Source organism: Lolium rigidum, chromosome 5 (assembly GCF_022539505.1).
Source record: "Lolium rigidum isolate FL_2022 chromosome 5, APGP_CSIRO_Lrig_0.1, whole genome shotgun sequence".
Classification (NCBI taxonomy): Eukaryota; Viridiplantae; Streptophyta; class Magnoliopsida; order Poales; family Poaceae; genus Lolium; species Lolium rigidum.
Genome location: NC_061512.1, coordinates 142,734,618 through 142,751,460, shown reverse-complemented (window position 1 = coordinate 142,751,460; position 16,843 = coordinate 142,734,618).

Below are 16,843 nucleotides of genomic sequence, written 5' to 3'. Positions count from 1 at the left end.
AACATCTTTTGTCCTACCAGCCAGTGGCAGCCGGGCCTCAAGGGAAACTATCGGATATTAAGGTACTCCTTTTAATAGAGTACCGGAGCAAAGCATTAACACTCCGTGAACACATGTGATCCTCACATCACCGCCATTCCCTCCGGTTGTCCCGATTTCGTCACTTCGGGGCCATTGGTTCCGGACAACGACATGTGTATACAACTTGCAGGTAAGATCATAAACAACGAATATCATGATGAAATAATAACATGTTCAGATCTGAGATCATGGCACTCGGCCCTAGTGACAAGCATTAAGCATAACAAGTCGCAACAATATCATAAAAGTACCATCTACCGACACTAGGCACTATGCCCTAACAATCTTATGCTATTACATGACCAATCTCATCCAATCCCTACCATCCCCTTCGGCCTACAGCGGGGGAATTACTCACACATGGATGGGGGAAACATTGCTGGTTGATGGAGAGGCGTTGGCGGTGATGGCGGTGATGATCTCCTCCAATTCCCCGTCCCGGCGGAGTGCCAGAACGGAGACTTCTGGCTCCCGCGACGGAGTTTCGCGATGTGGCGGCGTTCTGGAGGGTTTCTGGCGACTTCGACTTCTCCCCTGGTGTTTTTAGGTCGAGGTGAATAAGTAGTCCGAAGGAGGGCGTCGGAGGCCGGCCGAGGGGGCCACACCACAGGCCGCGCGGGCCCCCCGGGCCGCGCCGCCATGTAGTGTGGGGCCCTCGGCCTCCACTTCAATTGCCCTTCTCGGCTCCGTTAGTTTCCCGGGAAAATAGGGCCTTCTCGTATAAATTCCGAGGTTTTTCCCGAAAGTTGGATTTCTGCACAAAAACGAGACACCGTGAGCAGCTCTCGCTGAAAACAGCGTTAGTCCGTGTTAGTTGCATCCAAAATACACAAATTAGAGGCAAAACAATAGCAAAAGTGTTCGGGAAAGTAGATACGTTTTCGACGTATCAAAAGTCCGGTTGGCGAGGTAGTTGGTCTACCCATTACCATTCGTTGACAACAACAAACACCTCTCAAAACAATTTTACTCCTGTTTTAAAAATGAAAAGCTCTAGCGCATGTTAATCCCTCGCTTCCTCTCGCGAAGGGTCAATCTTTTACTTTTATGTTGTGTCTCCATCCTTTCTTTGAGCACTTTCTTGAGAGCACAACTGTCATTCTTAGGGTAATATGCTTGTCTCAAAATATGATTAATTGTGGTATAACTTTGATGCTTTTATCTTTGACAATCACTATTTCTAGTCTTTCTATGAACTTCAGAGGTGCCTGAGCATTTATGTTTTGCTGATCAAATATGGGCAAGCGAGATACCACTCTATCATACTCATTTATGAACATTGCAATCCTTCTTATATACATGATTCATGATGTTTGTTATTAATTGTTGGTACCTTTCCATGATTGACATAGCTATTAGATGATCTTATTTGCATGTATCTTATTATGAACTGCGTAAGTGTTAGCCATAGCATGAGAATATTTACATCATATGAACAAATGTGTTCGTGAAAGTTCTTTTATCGCTCGCTTGTTAATCGAATTGCTTGAGGACAAGCAATAAGCTAAGCTTGGGGGGAGTTGATACGTCCAAAACGTATCTACTTTCTCGAACACTTTTGCTATTGTTTTGCCTCTAATTTGTGTATTTTGGATGCAACTAACACGGACTAACGCTGTTTTCAGCAGAACTGTTCTGGTGTCTCGTTTTTGTGCAGAAATCCAACTTTCAGGAAAAACCTCGGAATTTATAGAGAAGGCCCTATTTTCCCAGAAGACTCACGGAGCTAGAAGGGCAAGTCAGGTGGAGGCCCGAGGGCCCCACACCCTAGGGCGGCGCGGCCTAGGAGGGGGGCGCGCGGCCCTAGCGTGTGGCCCCCTCGGCAGGCCTCCGACGCCCTCCTTCGGACTACTTATCGCCCTCGACCTAAAAATGTACGGGGAGAAGTCGAAGTCGCCGTAAACCCTCCGCAACGCCGCCACATCGTGAAACTCCGTCTCGGGAGCCGAAGTCTCCGTTCCGGCACTCGCCGGACGGGGAATTGGAGGAGATCATCACCATCATCACCACCGACGCCTCTCCATCGACCAGCCATGTTTCCCCCATCCATGTGTGAGTAATTCCCCCGCTGTAGGCTGAAGGGGATGGTAGGGATTGGATGAGATTGGTCATGTAATAGTATAATATTGTTAGGGCATAGTGCCTAGTGTCCGTAATTGGTACTTTGATGATATTGTTGCAACTTGTTATGCTTAATGCTTGTCACTAGGGCCCGAGTGCCATGATCTCAGATCTGAACATGTTATTATTTCATCATGATATTCATTGTTTATGGTCTTACCTGCAAGTTGTATACACATGTCGCTGTCCGGAACCAATGGACCCGAAGTGACATAAATCGGGACAACCGGAGGGGATGGTAGTGATGTGAGGATCACATGTGTTCACGGAGTGTTAATGCTTTGCTCCGGTACTCTATTAAAAGGAGTACCTTAATATCCAGTAGATTCCCTTGAGGCCCGGCTGCCACCGGCTGGTAGGACAAAAGATGTCGTGCAAGTTTCTCATTGCGAGCACTTACGACTATAATTGGAACACATGCCTATTGATTGCTTTGTACTTAGACACCGTTTTATTATTATCTGCAAATGCCCTGCTTGATTGTTACATGAGTTTCTCTCATCCATGCAACGCCCGTTATCCGTCCCCGTGCCTACAGTATTTTAATCCCGCTGTTTACTATAATCACTACTGCTGTCTCTCGTTACTCGCTCGTCGTTATTTCACTACCGCTATCGCCATAAAACTGTTACTACTGATAAACTTTTGCGAGCAAGTCTCTTTCCAGGTGCAGCTGAATTGACAACTCCGCTGTTAAGGCTTTCAAGTATTCTTTGTCTCCCCTTGTGTCGAATCAATAAATTGGGTTTTACTACCCGCGAAGACTGCTGCGATCCCCTATACTTTTGGGTCATCAACCTACTACTACAGCAGAATTCTTTGAAATTAAACCTGCTTTACTAAATCTTGTTATGAGAGAGCAATTTTCTGGTGTTAGTTCTGATGATGCTGCTGCCCATCTTAATAATTTTGTTGAACTATGTGAAATGCAAAAGTATAAGGATGTAGATGGTGACATTATAAAATTAAAATTGTTTCCTTTCTCCTTAAGAGGAAGAGCTAAAGATTGGTTGCTATCTTTGCCTAGAAATAGTATTGATTCATGGACTAAATGTAAGGATGCTTTATTGGTAGATATTATCCTCCCGCTAAAATTATATCTTTGAGAAGTAGCATAATGAATTTTAAGCAATTGGATAATGAACATGTTGCTCAAGCATGGGAGAGAATGAAATCTTTGGTGAAGAATTTCCCTACCCATGGACTAACTACTTGGATGATCATCCAAACCTTTTATGCAGGACTGAATTTTTCTTCGCGGAACCTATTGGATTCAGCTGCTGGAGGTACCTTTATGTCCATTACTTTGGGGGCGGCAACAAAGCTTCTTGATAATATGATGATCAATTACTCTGAATGGCACACTCGAAAGGGCTCCACAAGGTAAGAAGGTAAATTCTCGTTGAAGAAACCTCCTCCTTGAGTGATAAGATTGATGTTATTATGTCTATGCTTGTTAATGGTAGATCTAATGTTGATCCTAATAATGTTCCTTTAGCTTCATTGGTTGCTCAAGAAGAGCATGTTGATGTGAACTTCATTAAAAATAATAATGTCAACAACAATGCTTATAGGAATAATTCTGGTAACAACTATAGGCCATATCCTTCTAATAATGGTAATGGTTATGGTAATTCTTATGGTAATTCTTACAACAATAGTAGGAGTGTACCCTCTGGTCTTGAAGTCATTCTTAAAGAATTCATTAGTACACAAACTGCTTTGAACAAATCTGTTGAGGAAAAGCTTGGTAAAATTGATGTTCTTGCTTCTAAGGTTGATAGTCTTGCTGCTGATGTTGATCTTTTAAAATTAAAAGCTATGCATAATGAAACTAAAGATATTAAGTCATTTTCTACAGCAAACGCCATACAAGTTCGAATTAATGAAAATATTAGATTGATGGCTGAATTGCATGCTAGGTGGGAAAGAGAAGAAAAACTAGCTAAAGAGAATAATGTAGCTAAAGTTTGGACTATTACCACCACTAGTAATGATGATGTTTCACATGTTGCTAAACCTACTACTATTAATGGTAAAGTAATTGGTGTTGGCAATGTTTCTACTCCTAGTGCAAAGCGTGCAAAATTGCCTGAAACTGCTAAAACTGCTGAAACTGCTTGTGATAAAAGTGCTGAAATTTTTCAGAATATTGGGGACAATGATCCCATTGATGTAGATCATAATGGTTTAGATTTTTATGATTGTCATATCTCTGAAGTTATTAAGTTCTTACAAAAACTTGCTAGAAGTCCCAATGCTAGTGCTATAAATTTGGCCTTTACAAAACATATTACAAATGCTCTCATTAAAGCTAGAGAAGAGAAATTAAAACTTGAAACTTCTATTCCTAGGAAGTTGGAAGATGGTTGGGAGCCCATCATTAAGATGAAGGTCAATGATTTTGATTGTAATGCTTTATGTGATCTTGGTGCAAGTATTTCTGTTATGCCAAAGAAACTCTATGATATGCTTGACTTGCCACCATTGAAAAATTGTTATTTGGAAGTTAATCTAGCTGATAATTCTATAAAGAAACCTTTGGGGAGGATTGATAATGTCCGCATTACGGTTAACAATAACCTTGTCCCCGTTGATTTTGTTGTCTTGGATATTGAATTCAATGCATCTTGTCCCATTATTTTGGGAAGACCTTTTCTTCGAACTGTTGGTGCTATTATTGATATGAAGGAAGGGAATATTAAGTATCAATTTCCTCTCAAGAAAGGTATGGAACATTTCCCTAGAAAGAGAATGAAGTTACCTTTTGATTCCATTATTAGAACAAATTATGATGTTGATGTTTCATCTCTCGATAATACTTGATTCACACTGTCTGCGCCTAGCTGAAAGGCGTTAAAGAAAAGCGCTTATGGGAGACAACCCATTATTTTACTTCTGCACTTTTGTTTTATATTTGAGTCTTGGAAGTTGTTATTACTGTAGCAACCTCTCCTTATCTTTATTTTATTGCATTGTTGTGCCAAGTAAGGTCTTTGATAGTAAGGTTGATACTGGATTTGGGTTACTGCGCAGAAACAGATTTCTTGCTGTCACGAATTTGAGTAGGCCTCTCTGTAGGTAACTCAGAAAAATCTGCCAATTTTTGTGTGTGATCCTCAGATATGTACGCAACTTTCATTCAATTTGAGCTTTTTCATCTGAGCAAGTTAAGTGCCTCTAAAAAATTCGTCTTTACGGACTGTTCTGTTTTGATAGACTCTGCCTTTTATTTCGCATTGCCTCTTGCGCTATGTTGAATGGATTTCTTTGTTCCATTAACTTTCAGTAGCTTTGGGCAATGTCCAGAAGTGTTAGGAATAATTGTGTCACCTCTGAATATGTGAATTTTTGATTATGCACTAACCCTCTAATGAGTTTGGTGTGGAGGAAGTTTTCAAGGATCAAGAGAGGAGGATGATACAATATGATCAAGAAGAGTGAAAATTCTAAGCTTGGGGATGCCCCCGTGGTTCATCCCTGCATATTTAAAGAAGACTCAAGCATCTAAGCTTGGGGATGCCCGAGGCATCCCCTTCTTCATCGACAACTTATCAGGTCACCTCTAGTGAAACTATATTTTTATTCCGTCACATCTTATGTGCTTTACTTGGAGCGTCTGTATGTTTTTGTTTTTGATTGTGTTTGAATAAATCAGATCCTAGCATTCTTTGTTTGGGAGAGAGACACGCTCCGCTCGTTCATATGAACACTGGTGTTCTTAGCTTTACTTTTAATGTTCATGGCGAAGGTTGAAACTGCTTCGTTCATTGCTATTTGGTTGGAAACAGAAAATGCTTCATGTGGTAATTGGTATATTGTCTTGAATAATTTGATACTTGGAAATTGTTGTGCTCAAATAGATCATGTTTAAGCTCTTGCATCATGTACTTTGCACCTATTAATGAAGAACAACCATAGAGCTTGTTGAAATTTGGTTTGCATGATTGGTCTCTCTAAAGTCTAGATATTTTCTCGGTGAAGTGTTTGAACAACAAGGAAGACAGTGTAGAGTCTTATAATGCTTGCAATATGTTCTTATGTAAGTTTTGCTGTACCGGTTCATACTTGTGTTTGCTTCAAACAACCTTGCTAGCCAAAGCCTTGTACTGAGAGGGAATGCTTCTCGTGCATCCAAATCCTTGAGCCAAAACCTATGCCATTTGTGTCCACCATAACTACCTACTATGTGGTATTTCTCTGCCATTCCAAAGTAAATTACTTGAGTGCTACCTTTAAAATTTCATTCTTTGTCTTTGCAATACATAGCTCATGGGAAAATAGCTTAAAAACTATTGTGGTATTGAATATGTTACTTATGTATCTTATTTCTCATAAGTTGCTTGTTGAGCGGTAACCATGTTTCTGGGGACGCCATCAACTATTATACCTTTGTTGAATATCATGTGAGTTGCTATGCATGTTCGTCTTGTCTGAAGTAAGGGTGATTTATCATGATCAAATGGTTTGAGTATGCATATTGTTAGAGAAGAACATTGGGCTGCTAACTAAAGCCATGAATCATGGTGGAAGTTTCAATTTGGACATTAATCCTCAATCTCTTATGAGAATATTATCTGTTGTTGAATGCTTATGCATTAAAGAGGAGTCCATTATCTGTTTTCTATGTTGTCCCGGTATGGATGTCCTTAGTTGAGATCTATCAAAAACGAGAAATCAAATGCGATCTATCTCCTTGGACCTTTGTACAGGCGGCATAGAGGTACCCCTTTGTGACACTTGGTTGAAACATATGTTATGCAATGATAATCCATGTAAATCCAAGCTAATTAGGACAAAGTGCGAGCACTATTGGTATTCTATGCATGAGGCTTGCAACTTATAGGATGTCTTATGCATAACACATATGAATTATTACTACCGTTAACAAAATTGTTTCTATGTTTTGAAAATGAAAAGCTCTAGCACAAAAATAGTAATCCATGCTTCCCTCTGCGAAGGGCCATTCTTTTACTTTATGTTGAGTCAGTTTACCTACTTCCTTCTATCTTAGAAGCAAACACTTGTGTCAACTGTGTGCATTGATTCTTGCATACTTGCTTATTTGCATTCATCATATTACTTTGTGTTGACAATTATCCATGAGATAAACATGTTGAAGTTGAAAGCAACTGCTGAAACTTATATCTTCCTTTGTGTTGCTTCAAAACTTTCTACTAAGAATTTATTGCTTTATGAGTTAACCCCTATGCAAGTCTTATTGATGCTTGTCTTGAAAGTACTATTCATGAATTTTTTTTGCTATATGATTCAGTTGTTTAGTCATTGTCTTTACCATTGCTTCGAATCACTTCATTCGTCTCATATGCTTTACAATAGTATTGATCAAGATTATGATAGCATGTCACTTCAGAAATTATCCTTGTTATCGTTTACCTACTCGAGGGCGAGTAGGAACTAAGCTTGGGGATGCTTGATACGTCTCAAACGTATCTATAATTTCTTATGTTCCATGCTAGTTTTATGATAATACTCACATGTTTTATACACACTTTACATCATTTATACGCATTTTCCGGCACTAACCTATTAACGAGATGCCGAAGCGCCAGTTCCTGTTTTGTGCTGTTTTTGGTTTCAGAAATGCTACACAGGAAATATTCTTTGAATTGGACGAAACGAACGCCCAGGGTCTTATTTTTCCACGGAGCTTCCAGAAGACCGAAGAGGAAACGAAGTGGGGCCACGGGGCGCCGACACCACAAGGCCGCGCGGCCAAGGGGGGGCCGCGCCGCCCTATGGTTTGGGGCCCCCGTGCCTCCTCCGACTCTGCCCTTCCGCCTACTTATACTCTCCGTCGCGAAAACCCTATTACCGAGAGCCACGATACGGAAAAAGTTCCGGAGACGCCGCCGCCGCCAATCCCATCTCGGGGGATTCAGGAGATCGCCTCCGGCACCCTGCCGGAGAGGGGAATCATCACCCGGAGGACTCTACATCACCATGATCGCCTCCGGACTGATGTGTGAGTAGTTCATCCTTGGACTATGGGTCCATAGAAGTAGCTAGATGGTTGTCTTCTCCTCTTGTGCTATCATGTTTAGATCTTGTGAGCTGCCTATCATGATCAAGATCGTCTATTTGTAATGTTACATGTTGTGTTTGTTGGGATCCGATGAATATGGAATACTATGTCAAGTTCATTATTGATCTATCATATATGTGTTGTTTATGATGTTGCATGCTCTCCGTTGCTAGTAGAGGCTCTGGCCAAGTTGATACTTGTGACTCCAAGAGGGAGTATTTATGCTCGATACTGTGTTCATGCCTCCATTGAATCTGGGACAGTGACAGAAAGTTCTAAGATTGTGGATGTGTTGTTGCCACTAGGGATAAAACATCAATGCTTTGTATAAGGATATTTGTGTTGATTACATTACGCACCATACTTAATGCAATTGTCTGTTGTTTGCAACTTAATACTGGAAGGGGTGCGGATGCTAACCCAAAGGTGGACTTTTTAGGCATAGATGCATGCTGGATAGCGGTCTATGTACTTTGTCGTAATGCCCTAAGTAAATCTCATAGTAGTCATCATGATATGTATGTGCATTGTTATGCCCTCTCTATTTGTCAATTGACCAACTGTAATTTGTTCACCCAACATGCTATTTATCTTATTGGAGAGACACCACTAGTGAACTGTGGACCCCGGTCCATTCTTTTACATCTGAATACAATCTACTGCAATCATTGTTCTCTGCTGCTCATTGCAAACAAACATCATTCTCCACACCATACGTTTAATCCTTTGTTTACAACAAGCCGGTGAGATTGACAACCTCACTGTTAAGTTGGGGCAAAGTATTTTGATTGTGTTGTGCAGGTTTCACGTTGGCGCCGGAATCCCTGGTGTTGCGCCGCACTACACTCCTTCACCAACAACCTTCACGTGGCCTTCATCTCCTACTGGTTCGATAACCTTGGTTTCTTTCTGAGGGAAAACTTACTGCTGTGCGCATCACACCTTCCTCTCGGGGTTCCCAACGGACGTGTGCATCACACGCCATCAAGCTTTATTTGGTTATTTGTTTATTTTATATTTTTTGTGGGCTGGGCACCCAGTTACCTTGCTCTTTTTGTAATATTAGGGACTATCACATTATGCATGATAGTCAAGGTGTGAATTCATGAAAAGACAATAAAACATTCAGTACTCACTCATAAGCTAAAACAAGAACACAAAACGCATAATAATGTTTGAAGGTTTAAAGGTAGCACACAAGCACTTCACTTTGGAGTGGCGGTGAAATACCACATACAGGTAGGTATGGTGGACACAATTGGTAAACTTTTGTTTTTGGTAGTTGGATGCACGAGTAGAGCTCATACTCAGTACAGGTGAAGGCTAGCAAGATACTGGAAGCGACCAACTAAGAGAGAAATAATGATCATAATCATGCATAGCGACAAAACATTATTAATCAAAGCATAAAGTGATATTACAAGTCAAAAAATAAATGATTATATAGGATTTAGGTGACTGGTTTGTAGTCATAACATGATGTAAACATGTGCCAAGTGAACCCAATAAAACATCAAAGGAGAATACCACAATATTATGCTTTTATGATGGAAACAACACATGATTCTTTCAATGACACATTAATCACTCTCAGGTATTTGAGACAAGTCATGCTACAACAATAACTACTAAGCATATGATAAGAATAACATCCAACATGATATGCCAAAGTCTAGGCCACACTCCAAATAAGCTTCCTTTTGCATCACTATAAGCATGAAATATTTTACTCGTCTACAACACCAATCAACTTATTTGAAACAACTCTCATAGATAATAATCAATAAATACTAGAGATATAATCATACCTTACTAAATAAAACTAACAAGATCTGAACAAAATACGAGTGGAAAACAAGAATGAAACGCACAACTAGCAAAATAGAACACTCGCAGAATAATAGGAGTGAAAACTAGAGTGTTCTATGCAATTAAAACGGAGTGTGTCATTCTCCAAAACAAATATGCTGGGATCCAACCATATGATACAACAAACAAAACAAAATAAAACTAAAAACAAAAATAAATACGCTCCAAGAACAACACATAGCATATGAAGCAATAAAAATATATCGTCTATAAAGATGACCTAACTTGTTGATGAAGAAGGGGATGCCTTGGGAATCCCCAAGCTTTGACGCTTGCACCTCTTGGATATTTCTTGGGGAGACATGGGCATCCCCAAGCTTGATATTTTATCCATACTTCATCTCATTACATCATTGTTCTCTCCCTACACTTGAAAACTTTCTTCATACAAAACATCACACAATTCTCATTAGAAGCACTAGTGCAATCAAAATAACAAATCCACTTGGTCCAGTTCTAACATATGTCCAACATCCATTAAAATATTAGCTACTGTAGCAACTTCTTCAAAAATCTCATTCTCTCAAAAGATCTAAAAAAGAAAGATATTAAGAGGCAAAAGTAAATAGTGGCAGAAATCTTTCAAAGCTGAAAAGCAGGTAAAGATCGTTTTTTTTCGAAAATCCTCTGTTCCTCAAATCGAAAAGTGCAAAACTAACGAAACTTAGATAAAAACCTGAGGCATATGCATAAAAAATATCATCTCAAAATGACATTCTTGCTGGGAATACGAATTTCTTTGGTGACAGCACGTAATCTATTTCAGGACAGCAACTTCCCCAAATCTTACTTTCTTCCTATTAGAGGCTATTCTTGGCACAAAAATGAAATAAAAATGATAAGGAGAGGTTATTACAGAGGTAATAACTTCCAAGACTTAACAAAAAAAATTTACAGAAATAAAACATGAGTTATCTTCCAAGAGTGTTTTTAACGTCTTTGAGCTAGACGCATAAAAAGAGTTCGCATCAAGTATTTTCAAGTGAAGAAACATCAACATCATAACTTATCCTAATAATAGAATCCAAAGGTGACTTCTTTCTTTTTTAGGGAAGTGTTCCATACCTTTCTTGAGTGGGAATTAATATTTAATAATCCCATCTCTCGTATCAATAGGAGCACTAAGAATTGTAAGAAAACTCTTCCCAAAATAATAGGACAAGAAACATTGCATTCAATATCCAAAACAACAAAATCAATAGGGACAAAGTTATTATTAACCATAATAAGAACATTATTAACTATCTCCAAAGGTTTCTTCTTAGCAATATCAGCAAGATGAACATCGAAATAACATTGTTCCAACGGTGGCAAATCAAACATATCATAATTTTTTTTAGGCATAACAGAGATGCTCGAGCCAAGATCACATAAAGCATTGAAATCAAAGTCACATAATTTCATCTTAATGATATGCTCCCAACCATCTTCTAACTTCCTAGGAATAGAAGCTTCATGTTTTAATTTCTCTTCTCTAATTTGCATGACATCATTTGTAATATGTTTTGTAAAAACCATACTTATAGCACTAGCATTAGGACTTCTAGCAAGATTTTGTAAGAATACAATTAATTGAGAGATATTGCAATCATCAAAATCAAAGTCAATATTATCAAAGGTAAAAGGACTATTGTCTCCTATATTTCGAAAAATTTCAGCACTCTTATCAGAAACAATTTCAGTGGTTCTACGCAATTTTGTAAAATGAGTGGGGACTTTTCCTACACCAATTATTTTACCATTAATAGTAGGAGGTTTGCTAGAATTTGAGACTTCAGCACTACTGGTGGTGGTAATGGTACAAATTTTAGTCAAATTATTATTTCTAGCAATTTCATCTTCCCTTTCCCACCTAGCATGCAATTTCACCAACATTCTAACATTATCATCAATTCTAACTTGAATGGAATTTAAAGTTTTGCTTTATTTAACATCATGAGGCATAAACTTTAATTTAAGGAGTTCAACATCAAGAACAAGGCTATCAACTTTAGAAGCAAGAACATCAATTTTGCCAAACTTTTCCTCAATAGATTATTAAAAGCAGTTTGTGCACTAATAAAGTCCTTAAGCATGACTTCAAGATCAGATGGTGCACTTCTATTATTGCTGTAGGAATTACCATAAGAATTAGCATTATTAGAAGGATATTGCCTATAATTGTTACTACCAAAATTATTCCTATAAGCATTGTTAAAATTATTGTTTTTAATGAAGTTCACATCAACATGCTCTTCTTGAGCAACCAAAGAAGCTAAAGGAGCATTATTCGGATCAACATGAGCTTTACCATTAACAAGCATCATAATTGTATCAATTTTATCACTCAAGGAGGAGATTTCTTCAACAGAATTTACGTTCTTACCTTGTGGAGTCCTCTCGGTGTGCCATTCAAAATAATTTATCATGATATCATCAAGGAGTTTTGTTGAAGCCCCCAAAGTAATTTACATAAAGTTACCTCCAGCAGCTGAAGCCAGAAGGTTTTTTGAAGAAAAATTCATCCCTGCATAATTTTTTTGGATGATTATCCAAGTAGTCAATCCATGAGTGAGACAATTCTTTACCAAAGATTTAATTCTTTCCCATGCTTGAGAAACCTGTTCATTAATTATGAAATTGTCTAAATTTCATTATGTCACTTCTCAAGGATATAATCTTAGCAGGAGGATAATATTTTCCAAGGAAAGCATCTTCGTATTTAACCCAAGAATCAATACTATTTCTAGGCAAAGATATCAACCAATCTTTAGCTCTCCCTCTTAAATAGAAAGGAAACAATTTCAGTTTAATAATATCACCATATACATCCTTATACTTTTGTATCTCACAAAGTTCAACAAAATTATAAAGGTAAGAAGCAACATCATCAATACTAACACTATAAAATTGCTCTTTCATAACAAGATTTAACAAAGCAGGTTTAATTTTATAGAAAGCTACTTCAGAAGTAGGTGGAGCAATAGGTGTACAAATAAAATTATTGCTGTTTGTGCTAGTAAAGTCACACAACTTAGTGTTCTCAGGAGTACCCATTTTCGTAAAATTAAAACAAAGCAACATAAATAAAAGCTATAATAGAAACTATTTTTTGTGTGTTTTTGATATAAAGAAGCAAACAAGACAAAGTAAAATAAACCAAACAAAACAATAACAAAGTAAAGAGATTGGAGATGAGAGACTTCCCTTGCATAAATCTTCTTTCTCCCCGGCAACATCGCCAAAAAAGCCTTGATGCGTGCAGAGCACACCGCTGGGAAACCCCAAGAGGAAGGTATGATGAGCACAATAGCAAGTTTTCCCTCAGTAAGAAACCAAGGTTGAATCGACCAGTAGGAGAAAGAAATGACTTATGAAGGTGTTGATGGTTGACTTTTGACAGGGCGCACTACCGGCATTAGCAAAACCGTGGAACCTGCACACAACACAAACAAAATACTTTGTCACAACTTACAATGAGGTTATCAATCTCGCCGGTTTTGCTGAAAACAAAGGATTAACCGTATAATGTGGAAATAGATGTTTGTTTGCTGTAGAATTAAAGAGAACAGTGCTTGCAGTAAGTAAATTTAACAGGTGTTTGCAGTAGATGATTTTATCAGTGTAAAAGAAAGGACCGGGATCCACAGTTCACTAGAGGTGTCTCTCCATAAAAATAAATAACATGTTGGGTGAACAAATTACAGATGGGAAATTGATAGAATAAAGACCATACAAGACAAGATGATTACTATGAGATTCATTTGGGCATTACAACATAATACATAGACCATAATCCAACTGCATCTATGACTAATAATCCACCTTTCGGTTAGCGTCCACACCCCTTTCAGTATTAAGTTGCAAGCAACATATTATTGCATTAAGCAAAGTGTGTAAAGTAAACAATAGAATTATCCTTAGATAAAACATTGTTGTTTTCTCCCGAGTAGCAACATCACATCTACAATCTTAGAAGTTATTGTCACTCTCCCAGATTAAGACATGAACCCACTATCGAGCATAAATACTCCCTCTTGGAGTCACAAACACATACTTGGCGAGAGAATCTACTAGCAATGGAGAGCATGCAAGATCACAAATAACATATGAAAAGTATATAATCAATCTCAACCATAGTATTCAATATTCATTGGATCCCAGAAAACACAACATGTAGCATTACATAAAGGTGATCTTGATCATGATAGGCAGCTCACAAGATCTAAACATGAAGCATAAATTGGAGAAGACAACCATCTAGCTACTGCTATGGACCCGTAGTCTAGAGATGAACTAGATCACGCACCACTTCAGAGGCGGGAATGGTGATGTAGAGGCCTCCGGTGATGATCTACCTCTCCGGCAGGGTGCCGGGAAGAGCTTCAGAACCCTCCCGAGCTAGGGTCGGCATGGTGGCCGTGACGAAACTTTTCGTGGATGGAGGCTCAGGTATTTAGGTTTTTCCCGAACAGGTGAATAAATAGGCGGAAGGGCGAGGTCGGTGGGAGCCCGAGGGCCCACACCACCCCTAGGCGCGGCTAGGGGATGGCCCGCGCCCAGGCGGGTGTGTCCGCCTCGTGGTACTTCTTCGTCTCTTCTCTGGACTCCGTCTTCGTTACAGTAAAATAGGAACTTAACTTCGGCTTTTGTTTCGTCCAATTTCGAGAATATTTCCTGTACAATTTTTCTAAAATACAAAACAACAGAAAACATGGAACCGGCAATGTGGCCCCTTGTCAATAGGTTAGTTTCGGAAAATGCATAAAAGTGCAACGAAGTGTAAACAAAACATATAGAAATTGGTGTAAAACAAGCATGAAGCATCACAAATTATAGATACGTTTGCAACGTATCACGGTGCCATTGGCCTTTGTGTGCGGTCGGGCCAAATCTGGTCCAGGCGGGCTCGGATCTGGCGGCACCCTCACGTCTCGGTGGGCATGGTTGTTGCTCTTGAGACCGGTCATGTTGCGCAGGGACATGGATGCCAGGACGGCGGCCTGAGATGGAGAGGTTGCACGTTTTCTTAGCGACGGGCAGCGTTGCAGCGGTGGTGGCGTCTCTTCTTGGCTTCTTGGTAGCAAGGTGAGGGGCGGTGGGTGATCCTGGTGCCGTCGTCTTCGTGGTGGTAGTACTCTGGCTAGATTTGGAGGCCTTGATGTGGTGTTGGTGTTCTTGTCGGTTGTTTGTTTCGGCGACCATCAAGTGACATGGCTGAGGGTCCGAGTGAAAGTTCCGCGCTACAGCGCCGGCGGCATCGATGAATGCGGGTGTCGTTCTCCCTCTTGGGGGCGCCGTTGCGGGTCCCCTTCCTGTGTCAGGGTTCCAGGTGAAAACCCTAGTTCATTTTGAACTCGGCAGCTTTGTCGTGACGCATCGTAACCCTCTTGAGGGTGCTGCCATGGAGCTCACGTTCTGTTGGCTGCAGCTTCAAGTGTGTCTTACCTAGCATGAAGCTTCTTCGGCTCATTTGGTAGTCTAGGTTGCCTAGTGCTAGGTGTAGCTTCTCCGGTTTTCATACTCGATTTCGAGATGGTGGCTTCCCACCTTCTCTTTTAACATTTCTTTTGGCTTACTTTGTAAGAGGTTTCCTCTTTATCTTAATATCGATTCGGCCATTTGTGGCTGAAGAAAAGTCAATCGCTCACTCCCCACAGAAATTAATTTAATCGATGATGATGGTACCCCTCCATCGATCGCGTGTCTTCTCTACTGATTTCGTTCTCTGTCCTCTTCCGGTCACATGCATACTGCCTGCCACGTACTGCAGATGATTCCGATCTATCCGACGACCGGTGTTAGCATTGGCGGCGTCTCCGATGTAACATCTCAAGATCACTATTCCTAAATAGCTGGACTACTCAGAAAAATGACGATGACAATGGCGTTACTCTTCATCAGCTAAGCAATGACGCATATGCGCATCAGCACATGGACTTGGAATGCCGACAGTTTAGCTAAGCAATGACGTATATGCGCGTGGACTTTGTATGTCAACACGGCATTATATCAGAAATATTAAATATAAAATTGATAAACTTACGAAACTTGTCTGAGATTTATCAAAATTTCAATGTATCTGGATGCTATTTACTATCTAAATACATCTAAATAAAAAAAAAATCTCAGACAACTTTTATAGAACGGATAAAGCATTAGAAATGTTTTTTCCGGTACGAATCTAACAATTATCAATCATTTACAATGTAACAGAGACACTGTTGTTTCAACCTTTCGTATGTGAGGGAACCCTATTCCTGGCTCCACCACTGAAATTAAACACAGATGAAAACCTTCATAACTAAAAGATAATTTGGCAAAAAAAAAAATTCTTTTTCCCAAGCAAATTGAGGTAGACTAGATATGAAATCTAAGAGCATCTCCACTCGTTTGCCCTCCTCACGCCGAAATCCGGGGAAATTTACGTCCGGATTGGACGTAAATTTGGCGTGGGGAGGAGTAGTTTCCCAGCCGCGATCTCAGGCGAAGACGGCGATTTAAATTTGAAAAACGGAAACTTGATAAACTACGGCATAAAACGGTCGAATTTAGACTAAATTTAATGATATTTACTATATAGAGGGCGAAGTTCATACAAAGAGACCGAATTCGACTATATTTCGAATTCGGCTAGGGAATACAACTGTAAATATGAAAACACGGCGCTCTACATGCCGAAATGGCGGTAGAACACCGTGTAGTCGCCGCCATCGTCGTCGGAGCTGTCGCCGTCGAACTGTGGCG